Below are 13,549 nucleotides of genomic sequence, written 5' to 3'. Positions count from 1 at the left end.
CTTTTGCTTTGTGCAGTCTCTGTTAGCTTACTGTTTTGGGTGCCTGTCTAACAGTAGTTTTATGTCTTTCCCACAGTTTGCTTTCACAAGCTAATGTTTGCAGTCCTCCTAGATTTCAGCTTTTGCATGGGAGCTGCACCAAAAGGAGAATGGAAGAGTTTAATGCTGATACCCTTTTGTTCTATGTGAACATCCTCTGTAATCTTCTGAAGCAGGTTTTAGGGAATACACAACTTTGCTTTTGCACTTGAAACTGGGCTGCGTGAATATGCTAATAAACATATGAGTTTGGGAATCTCATTCATATAGTGTAGACTGTTCTGCTGCATTTCTGATGGGCACATTCTGGGTCATTTGGGCGTGCTTTTTTGTGTGCCCATGATATGGCAAATCTGCATAACCAAATACTGAACAGTATAAAACTCCATGTATAATCATGCATTAGTTTTATTAAAGGTGGGCTGGGACTGGAATGAGGAGTAATTAGAAAAAGTAAAAAGCATAATTAGGAACATATATTTCCTCTCACAGCTTTCTTTTTCTCTGGATTCTTTTTCCTGGTGCCCTAATTAATTCCCATCTTTTAAAATTCACTTTAATTTTAATTTAACTCTGCCTGGGCATGCAAGTGTTTTCTTTTTTTTTAATTTTTTTTCCCAAAGATTGGTTGACAGCAATTTTGAAACTGCCACAGTGCTAATCAAAACCTTGAATATATGTGTTTATGAAGCCTGAAACACTCCACACTGCTGCAAAATCCTGGGTCTTGTGTTTTGAATAAGTTTTTTTAACAGCTAATGTAGAATCATTATAACTTGCCTTTCCTCAGGCTTGATATCCAGCTCTCTCTTTCACACTTTATTTATCACTGAATTTAGAGCTTGTATTGACAACACGATAAAGAGAAGACCTCCCAGGCAATGATACCTATTCTGTCTAGCCAGTGTCATTTTACACATTGCCTTTTGTGCTTGGCAGAACTGGGCAGAGTTGGCCCTTACTGAAGTGCAGCATAGTTTGACTTACAGTCCCTGTGGGTATCTGGGGAATTCATGTTACAGATACAGTTGTCATATTTTACTGTCTCTGGACTGACTGACTCTACTGGAACTGTGTTATGAGGAAAGTTTTACTTTATGCTTAAAAAATGAATATTGGTAGCATAAGGCATTGATTGCTCTGTGCATCAGACTTGGGTCCTGCTTTCTAGTTTGCAAATTTTCTACGGACCGGAGTATTTCCAGACTCTTAAGAAAGGTATGGCTGGAGGCTAAGGCAAGTATCTGCCGCTAAGCCACGATTGTAAAGGCAAGGTAGGATAACAGTCCTTGCATTCAGCTGCAATATGGCTGTATTTCTGTTTCTAACCCTGTATTAGTCAGTTTTCCTGTAAAGCGGAGAAAACTATATGGAGGCAAGGTGAAGATTCTGCATCCCTTTCTTTATGGCAATCAGTAAAAATTAACTGTGGAAAACTGTATGATATATCCTGCAGCAAGCACACTACCAGTCCTGGTCAGAACATCTAGAGCAGGTCTTGCTGCTTCTCATCGTCACGACAGCATTGTGGTACCTCTTTGTAAGTATAGTTCATTTAATACAGAATACTTTGTGTGATAATAACTGAAAAATGAGCTCATTTTCTCATTCTGTTTCTTATTGTCATAAAAATTCTGAAAGATTATTGTATTTAAAGAGTGATCAAAAATAGGAAATATTATCCTTGTTTAGTGTAAGTATTCTTGTACTAAATTGTGTGACAATTGGAAGTTTGTCTTTGTTGAGTTGGTTATTGCTACCAGCAATAATTCTTGCAGAAACAAAATCAGAATTTAAACAGTTTGGCTGAAAGATTTTTCCTTTCTTAGACACTCAACCTGATTCCTTAGCATTAACATTGTAATTGTTAGTTCTCTCAGCCACCATGAAACTTAGGCCCTATTTCGCTGCTAGACAAGGTGCTGGCTTTTCAGTGCCTGAGACCTTTTTGAATGTGGTGCAGTATCTGTCAGACTCAGCCACCTCATCTGTGGGCCTGAATATCCAGTGTAAATCTTTTAGCGTGAGTGCTTTTGCTCTGTCTGAATGGCTATGTTTTCATCCTCATCAAGGTCAGCAAGACTGTCCAGAGGGAAAGGCAGAAAAACAGCATAGTGACAAGAGTTAGCAGAGCTCAGTATGAATTGATTGGTGAAGGATGATTTTAAAATATCTCAGCTGCTGTAAAACCAACTACTAAAAACCCCAGCATCTCCTCCAGTTGATGATAAGGATGATGTGACTCTTGCCTTTCCATCCCCCACCCTATGCACATTCTTCCTATGTGTTCAGAATGTATGTATTTCTTAAGTCCCTGCCTGCATCACTCCTCTGTCACAGTAATTTTCATGGGAAAATTTGCTATCCATCAATTTGTGAGCTGTTGGACTTTTTAGGAATACATCATAAGCATATCAGGGTATAGAGGAGAGAGGTGAAAATGCATTTAGCTATGGAGGGCAAAAAGCAGATATCAATGCTACATTTTTCCCTTCCCTATGCAGAAACCTTTCTAGCAAAATTATTAAAAGGTGCTAACATGGTTATTCTTAAGTAACTGCTTTTACCACGTGTGTTCAGTCTTGGATAGAGTGGTTATTGCTTACACTTCATATTTTAATATGAATATTTGCACAAGAAATAGTGTCTGGTGATAGTAACTGCATGCTGTGGCAGTGATTGTGCCTAATTGCAGACAGGAGGTATCCATAGGTCCATCCACATTTAAAAGCTGCTCGATTGGATCCCTTCCACTCATAGAAGTAGAGTGGATCATCAGATTTTGTCTTCTTTTTACTTCAAAGGAACCTTTATCAGTCCCTGATCACTTTGCACCCTTTCAAATAGAAAAAATATAGTAGTTTAAATATAAAAATATGAATTTTCTTTTCCCCACTTTTGAATTATTGGTAGTACTTGTAATAAAAGTGCCCTGATTAAAAAGTGCTAGGCTCCATATAACATGTGATATAAATACTCTTGTCTACAAGTGCTTGTAAGGTAATTTTATGACAAGTACAATAGATTAAAACCAGCTAAATAAAGGATGGGAAGGTGGTAGGACAGCATAATGATCTTGTTTTGCATGAAAACCAGTATTATTAGTTACTCACACTCTGAGACAGACTATAGTTCCAAAAAAAGAATAAGTGTAAAATAAGACGGAAGGTGGTAATTTATTTTTCCTGAGTAGGACTTTCTTATCAGTGAGCAGACATTGGAGGCTCTCTTTTCCTCTTGATGGGTATCAGAGTGCAAAAGGTCTAGCTAATAAAATTCTTTAATGATCTAAAGGTAACTTTGGGAAGTAAAGGATATCAGATATTGGAGGCTGAATGAACTATCGCTCTCTGTATAGTAGCAGTGGCTTACCCTATTGACAGTGAAAAAAATGAGCAATATTTGAGGCAGATTGACAATTTATTTGGCTTAGTAAATTGGATTTAAACAGCAGGTGGAACGGAAAGAATGGAGCAGTGGGAACCACTGTGATTTTCATCTTTTCTCAATGAATTTTTTCCTGTTAGTGTTCTTGGAGGAAAAAAAGAAATAAATCCTGACATTGTTATTAATCATAATTATTATTGCGGTGGTTAAGGGTCAGTCAAATATTGATCCCCATTTTGTTAAGCATTGTACAAACGCAGAGCTGACAATCTAACTAGACAAGTTGCAAATAATGTATAGCATAGGTGGAGTAATCTGGTCATAGCAGGACTCATCTTGTCAATTCTACAATTAATTTTAGTAAGAGATGAATCATTTGAAAAGAGAAGCAAAAGGAAGTTGGTCAGGAGTGATTGAAGGGCAGTAATTGGAAGAACATGGAAAAAGCTAAGTATGTGTTGGAGTCACAGAGCTGTTTACAAAGTAAGAACTGCATTTTCATTAAGAGACATTCAGCTACTGCGCAGTCTCCTCTCTCCTCCAAAACAGAAAGTCATAGTCTCCTGAATGGCATTAAATGTGTTCAGAACCTAATTCAAATGTACATTTCTCGAAAGCAACATACTTTTTTGTGTTTCCAGCTTGCAAGCAACTTGATTTCACCGATTTTTGCATTATCACATGATAACACCCAGAAAAGTTGAAGTGAACCTAGGGCTGATCACAGCTTTTCAGCTATTCTCCACCCTGTTCTTATTTCCTGCAATAACAGCATGAACCAGTTTCTAATTTTCCAGATAAGTTCTTTTGTATCACTGACACTTTCTACCCCTTCAGAGTCAGGCATGCTAGACCGCCTCTACAAAGTCTTCTCAGTTTCTGTTGTGGCCAGGAATTGGATGTGGTTGCAGGGCCTTGTACTCTTTATTCATTGTGAAAGTGCTAGTACTCCTGTATGTGGGCCACTTCTTCAGAACCCTCTGTCTAAGCAGTTCTGCATAACGGAGACCTGCGTCACTACTACTGGAGAGGAAATCCTCAATGTCCCAGTTGCTGTTAGACACCTCCCATTGCTTCCACTGGTTTTCCAGTACTGTTACTGCATTAATGTGCAGGAACAGTTTGGCTGGACAGGTTGTGAAATACCCATCCTCAGAGAGCTTCAAAATGTGATTGGACAAGCCCTAGGCAATCTGATCTAGCTTTGATGTTAAGTATGCCTTGAGCCATATGTTCAACTGAATGGCCTCCCATGGCCCCTTCGTACCTAAATTATTCTGTCAGTACATCAGTAAATTCTCTTGGCAAAAGTTTTAATTTGATCATCTTTTAAGTGCTAAAGAAGGGATGGAAAAGGTGGGGACTGAGTTGCCTCCAAATGATACCACAGATCTTCCAAAACTGTGTTTGGATCAACTGTGACTGCTCCAGAAAGCTTGTCACTAATGTTAGAGGCTTTTTTGATTAAGTTTTATGGATTTAGTTTTTCTTGTCCATGGAGTCTAAAACAGCTGGTGCACAATTCTTCATTACAAATGATGTTTTATTTAAGGACTCAGGTGGGTTAAAGAAGTTCTTAACAGACCTTAATTTTATGCAATCTATTTCATGGGACCTTTACTAGCCATTTCTATATGCCTTTTTCAGAGTTTCAGGAAAAAATTTTAGATTTTTAGAATTCTACATTTCTAGCTACCAATAAGTAGTGTTTTGGCACAAAACCAGATGATAACCTTGCATTGGATATATATTTGTAAAAAACCCCTGTCTTAATTCTTTCCTTCTCTGAAATAAACCAGAACAACATTTGTGGTTTTAACTGATATAGCTTCAGGTCCATTCACAATGCAGCAAAATCTGATCAAAATCTGATCAAAGCTCTTCTCTGTTTTAACCTATTTATGCCTTTCAAACCTGGCTTTTTTATGTAATTATAAAATACATGAGAATATGTTTTATGCATGCAAGATGTTGGATGGTTGTTTGGGGTTTTTTTCAGTCTCGTTAAGGAAATGTAGACCAGACACAGGCACTTTTTGGTGGTGCCCAGTGGTAGGACCAAAGGCAATGGGCATAAACTGAAATACAGGAGGTTCATTCTGTTTTGTTTTATTCTATTACATTCCGTTCCATTCTGAAGTTCAAGAGTGGTTGCAGAAGATTGGACATCAGACTTCTTGAAGTCCTTTCTAACCTGAGTTGTCCAAAGAACCTATTCTCCTATCTGAAGAATGCCTTACACAGTGGACAATCCCAAATATGCAATATCCTTTTGAATAAGGATTTAAGATTCACCTAAAATTTCATCAAGAATATTAATGGTGATCTGAGTTTACCAAAAGGTTGATTCCTTCAGTAGGAACTTGACTAAAGTTCTATCTTGTGTTTTTTATATGTGCTCTATGTGAATGTTTTTGCTATGTGTATCTTTTCTTCTAAGGAAGATGAAGAGACTAAAAAACATTAATGCCTTGACAAAGGTAAATTACTTTTCTTCCCCTTCCTGTTTGACTCAATGACTTTTCACATTCAAATGGGCCTGTGACATCTGCAGTTTCACTTGCCCAGTTTAGTTTTGACTCTTAGGCTTCTCAGCAATGAGTGATACTATAAATTTTTAACTTACTTAGCAGTTTCTATAAGCAAAATAATTATGAGGTACAAAAAAGACATGGATTTTGACTGAGCTCATTGTTAGGTCCATCTGCAAATTCCCTAATTTATTGGTACTTATTTGCACTGAGAAAGCTGAAAAGGCAAGTTTAAATTTTGTGTTTCTGTAAAAATCATGTAATATGCAAGTATGCATTTGGCAGTTCTCATTAAAACATTTTCTGAAGATGCACTAAAAATGCCTAGTTTTGGTATGATCAAATTCTTTTCTTGAATAATGAGCTGAAGGGTCAAAGTGGTGTGAAAGCAACTACAAAAATGAGAGAATGACAACTTCAGCAAATGCTGTCTCTCGCTTCCTGTTAAGATGTACATTACCTGATGTCAGCACTGATTGGTCTAATAGCTGAAGCTTAGTCAGCAGGGATCTTTTGGATTATCAGAAACGGAAGGAATACAGGAGGAATGTACTCTTTTTCAGGATCTGGATCACTTCCTTTTAGCTTTTCACACAAAATCAGGCCATAGTTATAGCAGTGAGTGGCAGAATAATTCTAGGGGTCAAGCTTCAATGAAGGAGGGTAGCAAGTGGGATACAAGTTGTTCAGAGGCTTGTGAATAGATGGGAATGACATGCTGGTTTTTTTTTTTTTGTAGATCTACAGAGATCATGGGCTTCTACTTATTGAGGAGATACTGAGTCATGCAAAAGGTGTTTTTAAAAGCACTGATAAGTACCACGAAGTTTCACAGTGAGGTGTCTAATTTTTTATTTGACCACCAAAGTGAGTGAAATTGTTTATCTTAATGACAAACAAATAGAAACTTTGAGCAGAACTGGGCTTCAACTACACTTCTTAAAACAGGCAATTTTATTTTATCTTAGTGTACTAGGCACTAAATGATTATACATTATTGATCTGTGTAGCCAGCTTTCAAGATTGCTATTAATAAAGCAAAGTCTTCCCATTGAACCATTTTTTTTGAAGAGAGCATGGTTTTGGTCTTTTTAGTGAACTAGAAGCAAATTCTGAATTTGCTTTCTTATCATGTCCGTACTCTGGCTCTGTAATAGGTTATTATATGTTTCAAGTTCTTGAGGTTTTGGATATGGTAAGAAAAAATGTAATTGTCATTTCTGGGGTATACGGTAGGTAGTTTACTTTGTAAAAAGCCAATAACAGCTTTTTTCTTCTCCCTCCAAAAATATAGGTGACAGGTTATTTATAAAAACACATCTTAAGCGAGTAATTCAAACCTCAAATTTTTATATTCTTTAAGTGTCATTTTTTCCTAAAGGCTGTTATCAAAATAATCTAAATCACTTTCTTTATATTAATCAAAGAATTACAGCACTTAAATTTGTAGTTGTCACTCACATAGTTTGTGCCTAAAGCATTTTGAAATTGTTTTGTGTGGTCTTTTCAATCACTGTGGTTTCTTTCTTAAGACATTGTGTCATGGTTTAAGCACACATTGTCAACATGCACAAAGAATGGGATCACAATTGTAATGAATTTCATTCCTTTGGGACTTTGAAGGTGAGGTGTAATCTGATTTCCAAGGGTTTTAACAAAATAGTCATTGTTTCATGAATTTGAACATTAAGCACAGTCAACAACTACTCAGTCATGGAACATCTTTTCCAGCAAATTGAAAAATAATAAAACCAAGAGTTTCCTACTCAGTTCAACAAAACTTAATGAAATCTGTAAATGAGCACCTTCAAGAAGTAGTTTCTAGTTTTCATATTGAAAGTTCAAAAAACAGTTAATAGCTCATCATTACTTTGGCATTTTATATTATAGCAAAATTCGTAAAACACCAGATGCATTGTGACTTTAGATTAGATTTTTCATAGTATTATTATTACTAGGAATTTTTTTTTTTACATTGTAGAAACTTGGAAAAGCAGAATACTGCTATAATAAAGAAGACATAAGCTTCTTGAAATAGGTATTTTTGCCTGTAAGTAAAAGGGATTGAGAGAAAACATGAATAGCTCAATGACTGACTGAATAGATGCATTTGATTATTGGACAGTTATGCATAAAATAAATGTGAAAATAATATCTCCAATACAGGCTAATGTAAACAGTATAATAATTTTAAGTAGACTCATCAATTAACTGGATATTGTTGAGGTCTACCATATTTATCTTTGATTATGTATCTTCTTAAGCAGCTCAAATTCAACAAACAGGATTAATCTAAAGACTTATGGCATAAATAAATACAAAATTTAACACAGCATCTTGGGTATATTTGTGGGTTGATATAGACTTTTTAATTTACTCTCAGTTTGTGAATTAAACTGTAAAGGACAAAAGAGGAATATTAATTATTACATATTAATAAAATATTATTTCAGGTCCCATATAAAAAGTTTATTATACATTTTCACACTTTGCTTAGCTCACTAGAGTTATTACAGTTAACAGAGACATAATTCCCAATAGAAATAGTAATTGCTAATATTTAGCACTTAGTGTGGTATGTTTTTTTAGAGCACAATAAATATAAGTAAGTTGAAGTTGGTCACCCTTTGTGTAGTCACTCACATCGAGGGTATTTATCTGTGACAAGTAATCTCCTTAAATTGCACTGAATTAATTTAAAAATAAGCAATAAAATCAACAGTGGTAGAAAAAACCCAAGAAGGAATTATGTTTGGATTTGGACAAGAACATCGAAAGAAAGAAAAATATAAGTGAAGGAAATAAATGTGTTCTTTTTTTCTTCATTTTATTCAAAGAACAGCCAGAACTCTTGGGTAATTTTCTCCACCTTTTTGACAGCCCTGACAGAACTGAATGTTGTGCTTTGATGCCTTTTTTTTTAATCAGTAGGACAGCAACTAAGAATTTTACCCATGACAGCCAAAGAGTCAGAACCAGACAAGAAAGATAAATTTCCTCTGGTTACTTTTATAAACTTAGAGGCAACTCTGCAAGTCTTTCTTTAAAAACTTTATTTATTTTCATTTGTTGATAATGAAATAAATGTAGATTAGAATAATGAAAAATAAAATTCTTAGTAATTTACACATCTGTTTTCATTCTGAGAATAATGAGATACTGAAGCTAATAAATTACCTTGTTTAAAGGGCTAAGTTTGGAAACCCTTTAGCATATTAGTGAAGAGGTGGGGCAGTTCCATTTCTCAACTCTGACTCACATCACAATCAAGATATTAATAATAGCATCTTTTAAAATAAATTATATTATTTGCTATTTCTTCTCGGTTTGGTAGCTCATTTGAATTTCTCTAACAAGCTGATCTTGCTTTTTTTCTTGATTTCTCCTTTTTGTTTCTTTAATGATGTCTTTGATATCTCTGGATGCTGTTGCAGGGAGAGGGAAAGTAAGAGAGAAAATATGGAAGTGAATACATTCACTAAGTAAGAAAACAGAATTTGGCAAGCAGTTGAATTAACTGTGTTTAGTAGGTGGCTTGCATCATGTTATCCTCTTCCCAGACACAATCCTGTACTAGTGTATTTTAAGGAAAATATCTGAAATCACACAAAGAATTGAGAGATCAATAAACGAGCTTAGTTGCTCAAGCAGCAAAAATCAACTCTGTGGTGTCTTGTTTTCTAAGTGAGGTTTGTGGAATTACACTGTAATTATGGACAAAGTATGCAAAAAATTAACCTCCATGAAGGACAACAAATAGGCAGTTGTATATCTTTTCTTTAATAATCAGTACTAAATTCCATTCTGTAATGAAATTTTCAAACAAAGGTTATCACTTAGTACAGTTATCTACCCAGTAAATAGTTATTTTTCTTCCTATATATATTTTATTACTATTATTATGTATTATGTATATAGTGTTCATCTTCATCCTTTGTGTGTTTGATTACAGTATTTACTCTGATATGAAGCACAGACCTTTCCTGTCATGAGTGGAACAGATATGCTAAGGAGGGCAGAGGCCAGTTTGTTCTGAATTTTTTTTCCAGTAAATTGAGAATGCATCTGTACCACCAGTGACAAAAGAGAATGCATGGTCACAAAAAAAGTCTGGATCTCAGACCTGTTGTGTTCAGTAAGAGACTATCCAGTGGCCAGGATTCAGTGAACTACAATGAGATTTGCATCATTATCTTTCAAATTATACATCCTCTAGAAGCAACATACAGGAAGGTTAAAGATGCCTCACTCAGTTTAGGTATGTGTCACACCTATTTGTGAATGTAAGATAACAGCTACTAAGTGACTGTTGTGGGTTTGATGGATTCTGGATATTTTCATAGAAGACAGATGTCAAAACTAGCATCACTTACTGGATCACCTTACAGTAGACTACGTATGAAATGATAGAGGTTCTAGTCCTTAGGCTGCATATAAAAGGTTTGCTCAGCTTTTTTAAGAAGATGTTATCCTTCTCCCTAGATTTATTTTACAGAATTGTCCTGTGACCTGACATGCCCAGGAAAAGGAAACACTGACTATTCTTACCTCTATGCCAGGCAAATATCTGCATCTGCTAGGTAAAATTGAAATACTGTATACACAGCACTATCACTCTTGAACCGTTATAGTTCGTATGGAGTGTGAGAATATGAAAATAATCAGAATGAACCCTAGGGGTGAGATATGCAGAGATGCACCTAGTTTGAAGTTCTGGATGATGTGTGAAGAATGGCTGCAAGACTGCTGTGTACCAACAGGAGATGGTTAGTTCATGGCTGGTTGCAGAAAATTAGAGAACAGTATTAGCATCACTGAAACCCTGCTAGGCTTAGAATCATAGAATCATAGAATAGTTAGGGTTGGAAAGGACCTTAAGATCATCTAGTTCCAACCCCCCTGCCATGGGCTTCTGTGTCTTTCGATGTGGCACCAAAAAGGGAAGGGGACAGATAAATTTAATGTTTAAATTTTAGAGTGTGCTATGGCTCTGAGAGTATCGAAAGCTAACATAAGGCTCATGTGGATGAGGAAGTTCCCTACTCCCATACAGACAGTACTGTATGCACTGTGTATGGTATCCTACAGCCACAGGGTCAGAGGCTTTAATCTCCTCATCAGGCTCAATCTTACTCCCTGTCACACTTACACAGCTGCTGCAAACACCAGGAAAAAATGGTGGCCCCGTGTGAGGGACGCAACTAGCAGTTGGGTAGAGGGTGGTGTCTAAGCCCTCAGTGCCTCCTGTCTAGTGCTGTTTTTTCTTCTGAGAAACATCTATCCATTTAACCTGATGGAAGTAAAAATGTGACAGTGGATAAGGTTCATAGTTATAGGCAAACATTTCACATATTTAAAGAAGTGGACAAACTGTAGTCATCATAATGTTTTAAAAGTCTTAGTAGGCTTGTTGCTTGTGATTTTAGAAAACTTACTCAACTTAAACTCCAAAAGGATTTTAACAGAATAAAATGTTCAGAAGTAGCAATTCTTAGTATTTAGAATATAAGTGGCCTGCTCAAGCCAGTGCATCAATGAAAAAGAAAAGCCAAGCTTGCCTTTTAGAGTTCTTTAAACAGAAAGACTTATTTTGATTGCAACAAAAACACCCATAAATCTATGCACATATCTATTGATCTTTCCTTCCTCTTAAAAATGACTCTGTCCCAGTGAGTTGGCATATTTCATAAACAAACCAACAAATTATTGATCTATCGTATACTCTAAAAATCCTGTGAAGAATCTAGGTTGCTTTTAAGTTCATGCTGTACCTGAGGGAATGAGAAACTCCAAAATGAAAAATAGATATTTAAAAAAAAAGCACAAATAATAGAAGATGTAAGCTATTTTTACTTCTGCTCAATCTTTCATTGTAATTCATTCTCTGTTCATCAAAACTATTCTTTATGAGATAATATATAATGTAATTTGGCAATATGATTCTTTGTGGTGGCTATTAGTTATTAACTAGTTATATAGGCCTGCAAATATCTCTTTCCTTTTTGTCAAATGCCATGATAGTGCATATTCTCTTAAGTAGGAATCATACAAAATTAAGACAGCCTAGCATCTTGTTGCTGAAAGCAACGTTATATTCAGTTTGTATTAGAGATGGACTCTAGTCACATCCTTTTAAAAAGGAAATGATGAAGTAGATTGCAGATGTTTATTAGTACTAAGTTAGTGAACAATGCTATGAAATGTGAGAGCCAGGTAGCTTTTCAGTTAGTTATTCAACCTATCTTCCTTAGACTGTTTTGAAGAGCTCACATGAAGATAGGCTGAGAAAGCTGGGGCTGTTCAGCCTGGAGAAAAGAAGGCTGCGTGGAGATCTCATAGCAGCCTTCCAGTATCTGAAGGGGGGCTACAGGGATGCTGGGGAGGGACTATTCATTAGGGACTGTAGTGACAGGACAAGGGGTAACGGGTTCAAACTTAAACAGGGGAAGTTTAGATTGGATATAAGGAAGAAATTCTTTACTGTTAGGGTGGTGAGGCACTGGAATGGGTTGCCCAGGGAGGTTGTGAGTGCTCCATCCTTGGCAGTGTTCAAGGCCAGGCTGGACAGAGCCTTGGGTAGCATGTTTTAGTGTGAGGTGTCCCTGCCTATGGCAGGGGGATTGGAACTAGATGATCTTAAGGACCTTTCCAACCCTAGCTATTCTATGATTCTATGATATACAGAATCACCAAGAGCTTAACTGTGAATGACTTCCCAGTGAGGAATGGCAGTAGGCTAACATTGCCTTTTGGGAAGGACAGGGAATTAATAATATTAGTTAGTGATAAAAATAAACCAGTGTTAGTGGCTATTTATTCAGACACTGATCCATTATCTACAAAGATGCAACTCCTCCATTAAAGTGTAGTAGCAGGGCTGCAGAAGCTAGGTCTATTTTTGCAAAACACCTCCCTTGAAGTAGCTGAAATTCCTGTACTGAGGCAAATATAAAAAAAAAATCTTGGACACCTTGGTGCAAAACTGTCTGAAAAAGACTTTCCTCTCAGCAGCTGTCCAATACTGGAGATTCTTTCCAGTTTGACCTGAAAGTTTCTCATGTTCCTGCTTTTGTCATTTTGTCCTTTCCCTTTTGTACTTGCTCCCACCTGCACAGGTAAATATCATCCTCTGATAGGGCAGGAAACAGTAACTCCATGAACAGCACTTAAATCCGCTGTTCGATCTTTAATAGTAGGCATGTTATAAAGTCGCCTGTACACACTGACAGGGTTTGGCATGAACTAGGTGTGTGAATCACCTGGTCCTACCTGAGAAATGGCACAGCTTCAATGAGAAGAGCAGAAACTGCATACAGTTACTTTCTGCCCCCTATTTCTTTAATTTCTTGCTTTGGAATTTCAAGCAAGCAGTGCCTTACTTTTAAGGCTTTTCTTCTATTTTGTCAATTATGTGAATAAGAGGAAGGTTGAAAAGATCAATCAAACCTTTGCAGAACAATGTAGGATTTGATTAAAGATGTTTTCAACCATAAGTGTAAAGAAACCTTAAGCAGAGCACAGGATCCCTATGCTAACCAAAAAAGAAAAAAAAAATTAGAAAAATAAACGCTTCTTTGTACTGCTCTAACAGG

Source organism: Psittacula echo (genome assembly GCF_963264785.1).
Source record: "Psittacula echo genome assembly, chromosome: 2".
Classification (NCBI taxonomy): Eukaryota; Metazoa; Chordata; class Aves; order Psittaciformes; family Psittacidae; genus Psittacula; species Psittacula echo.
Note: the sequence above shows the minus strand (reverse complement) of the source record.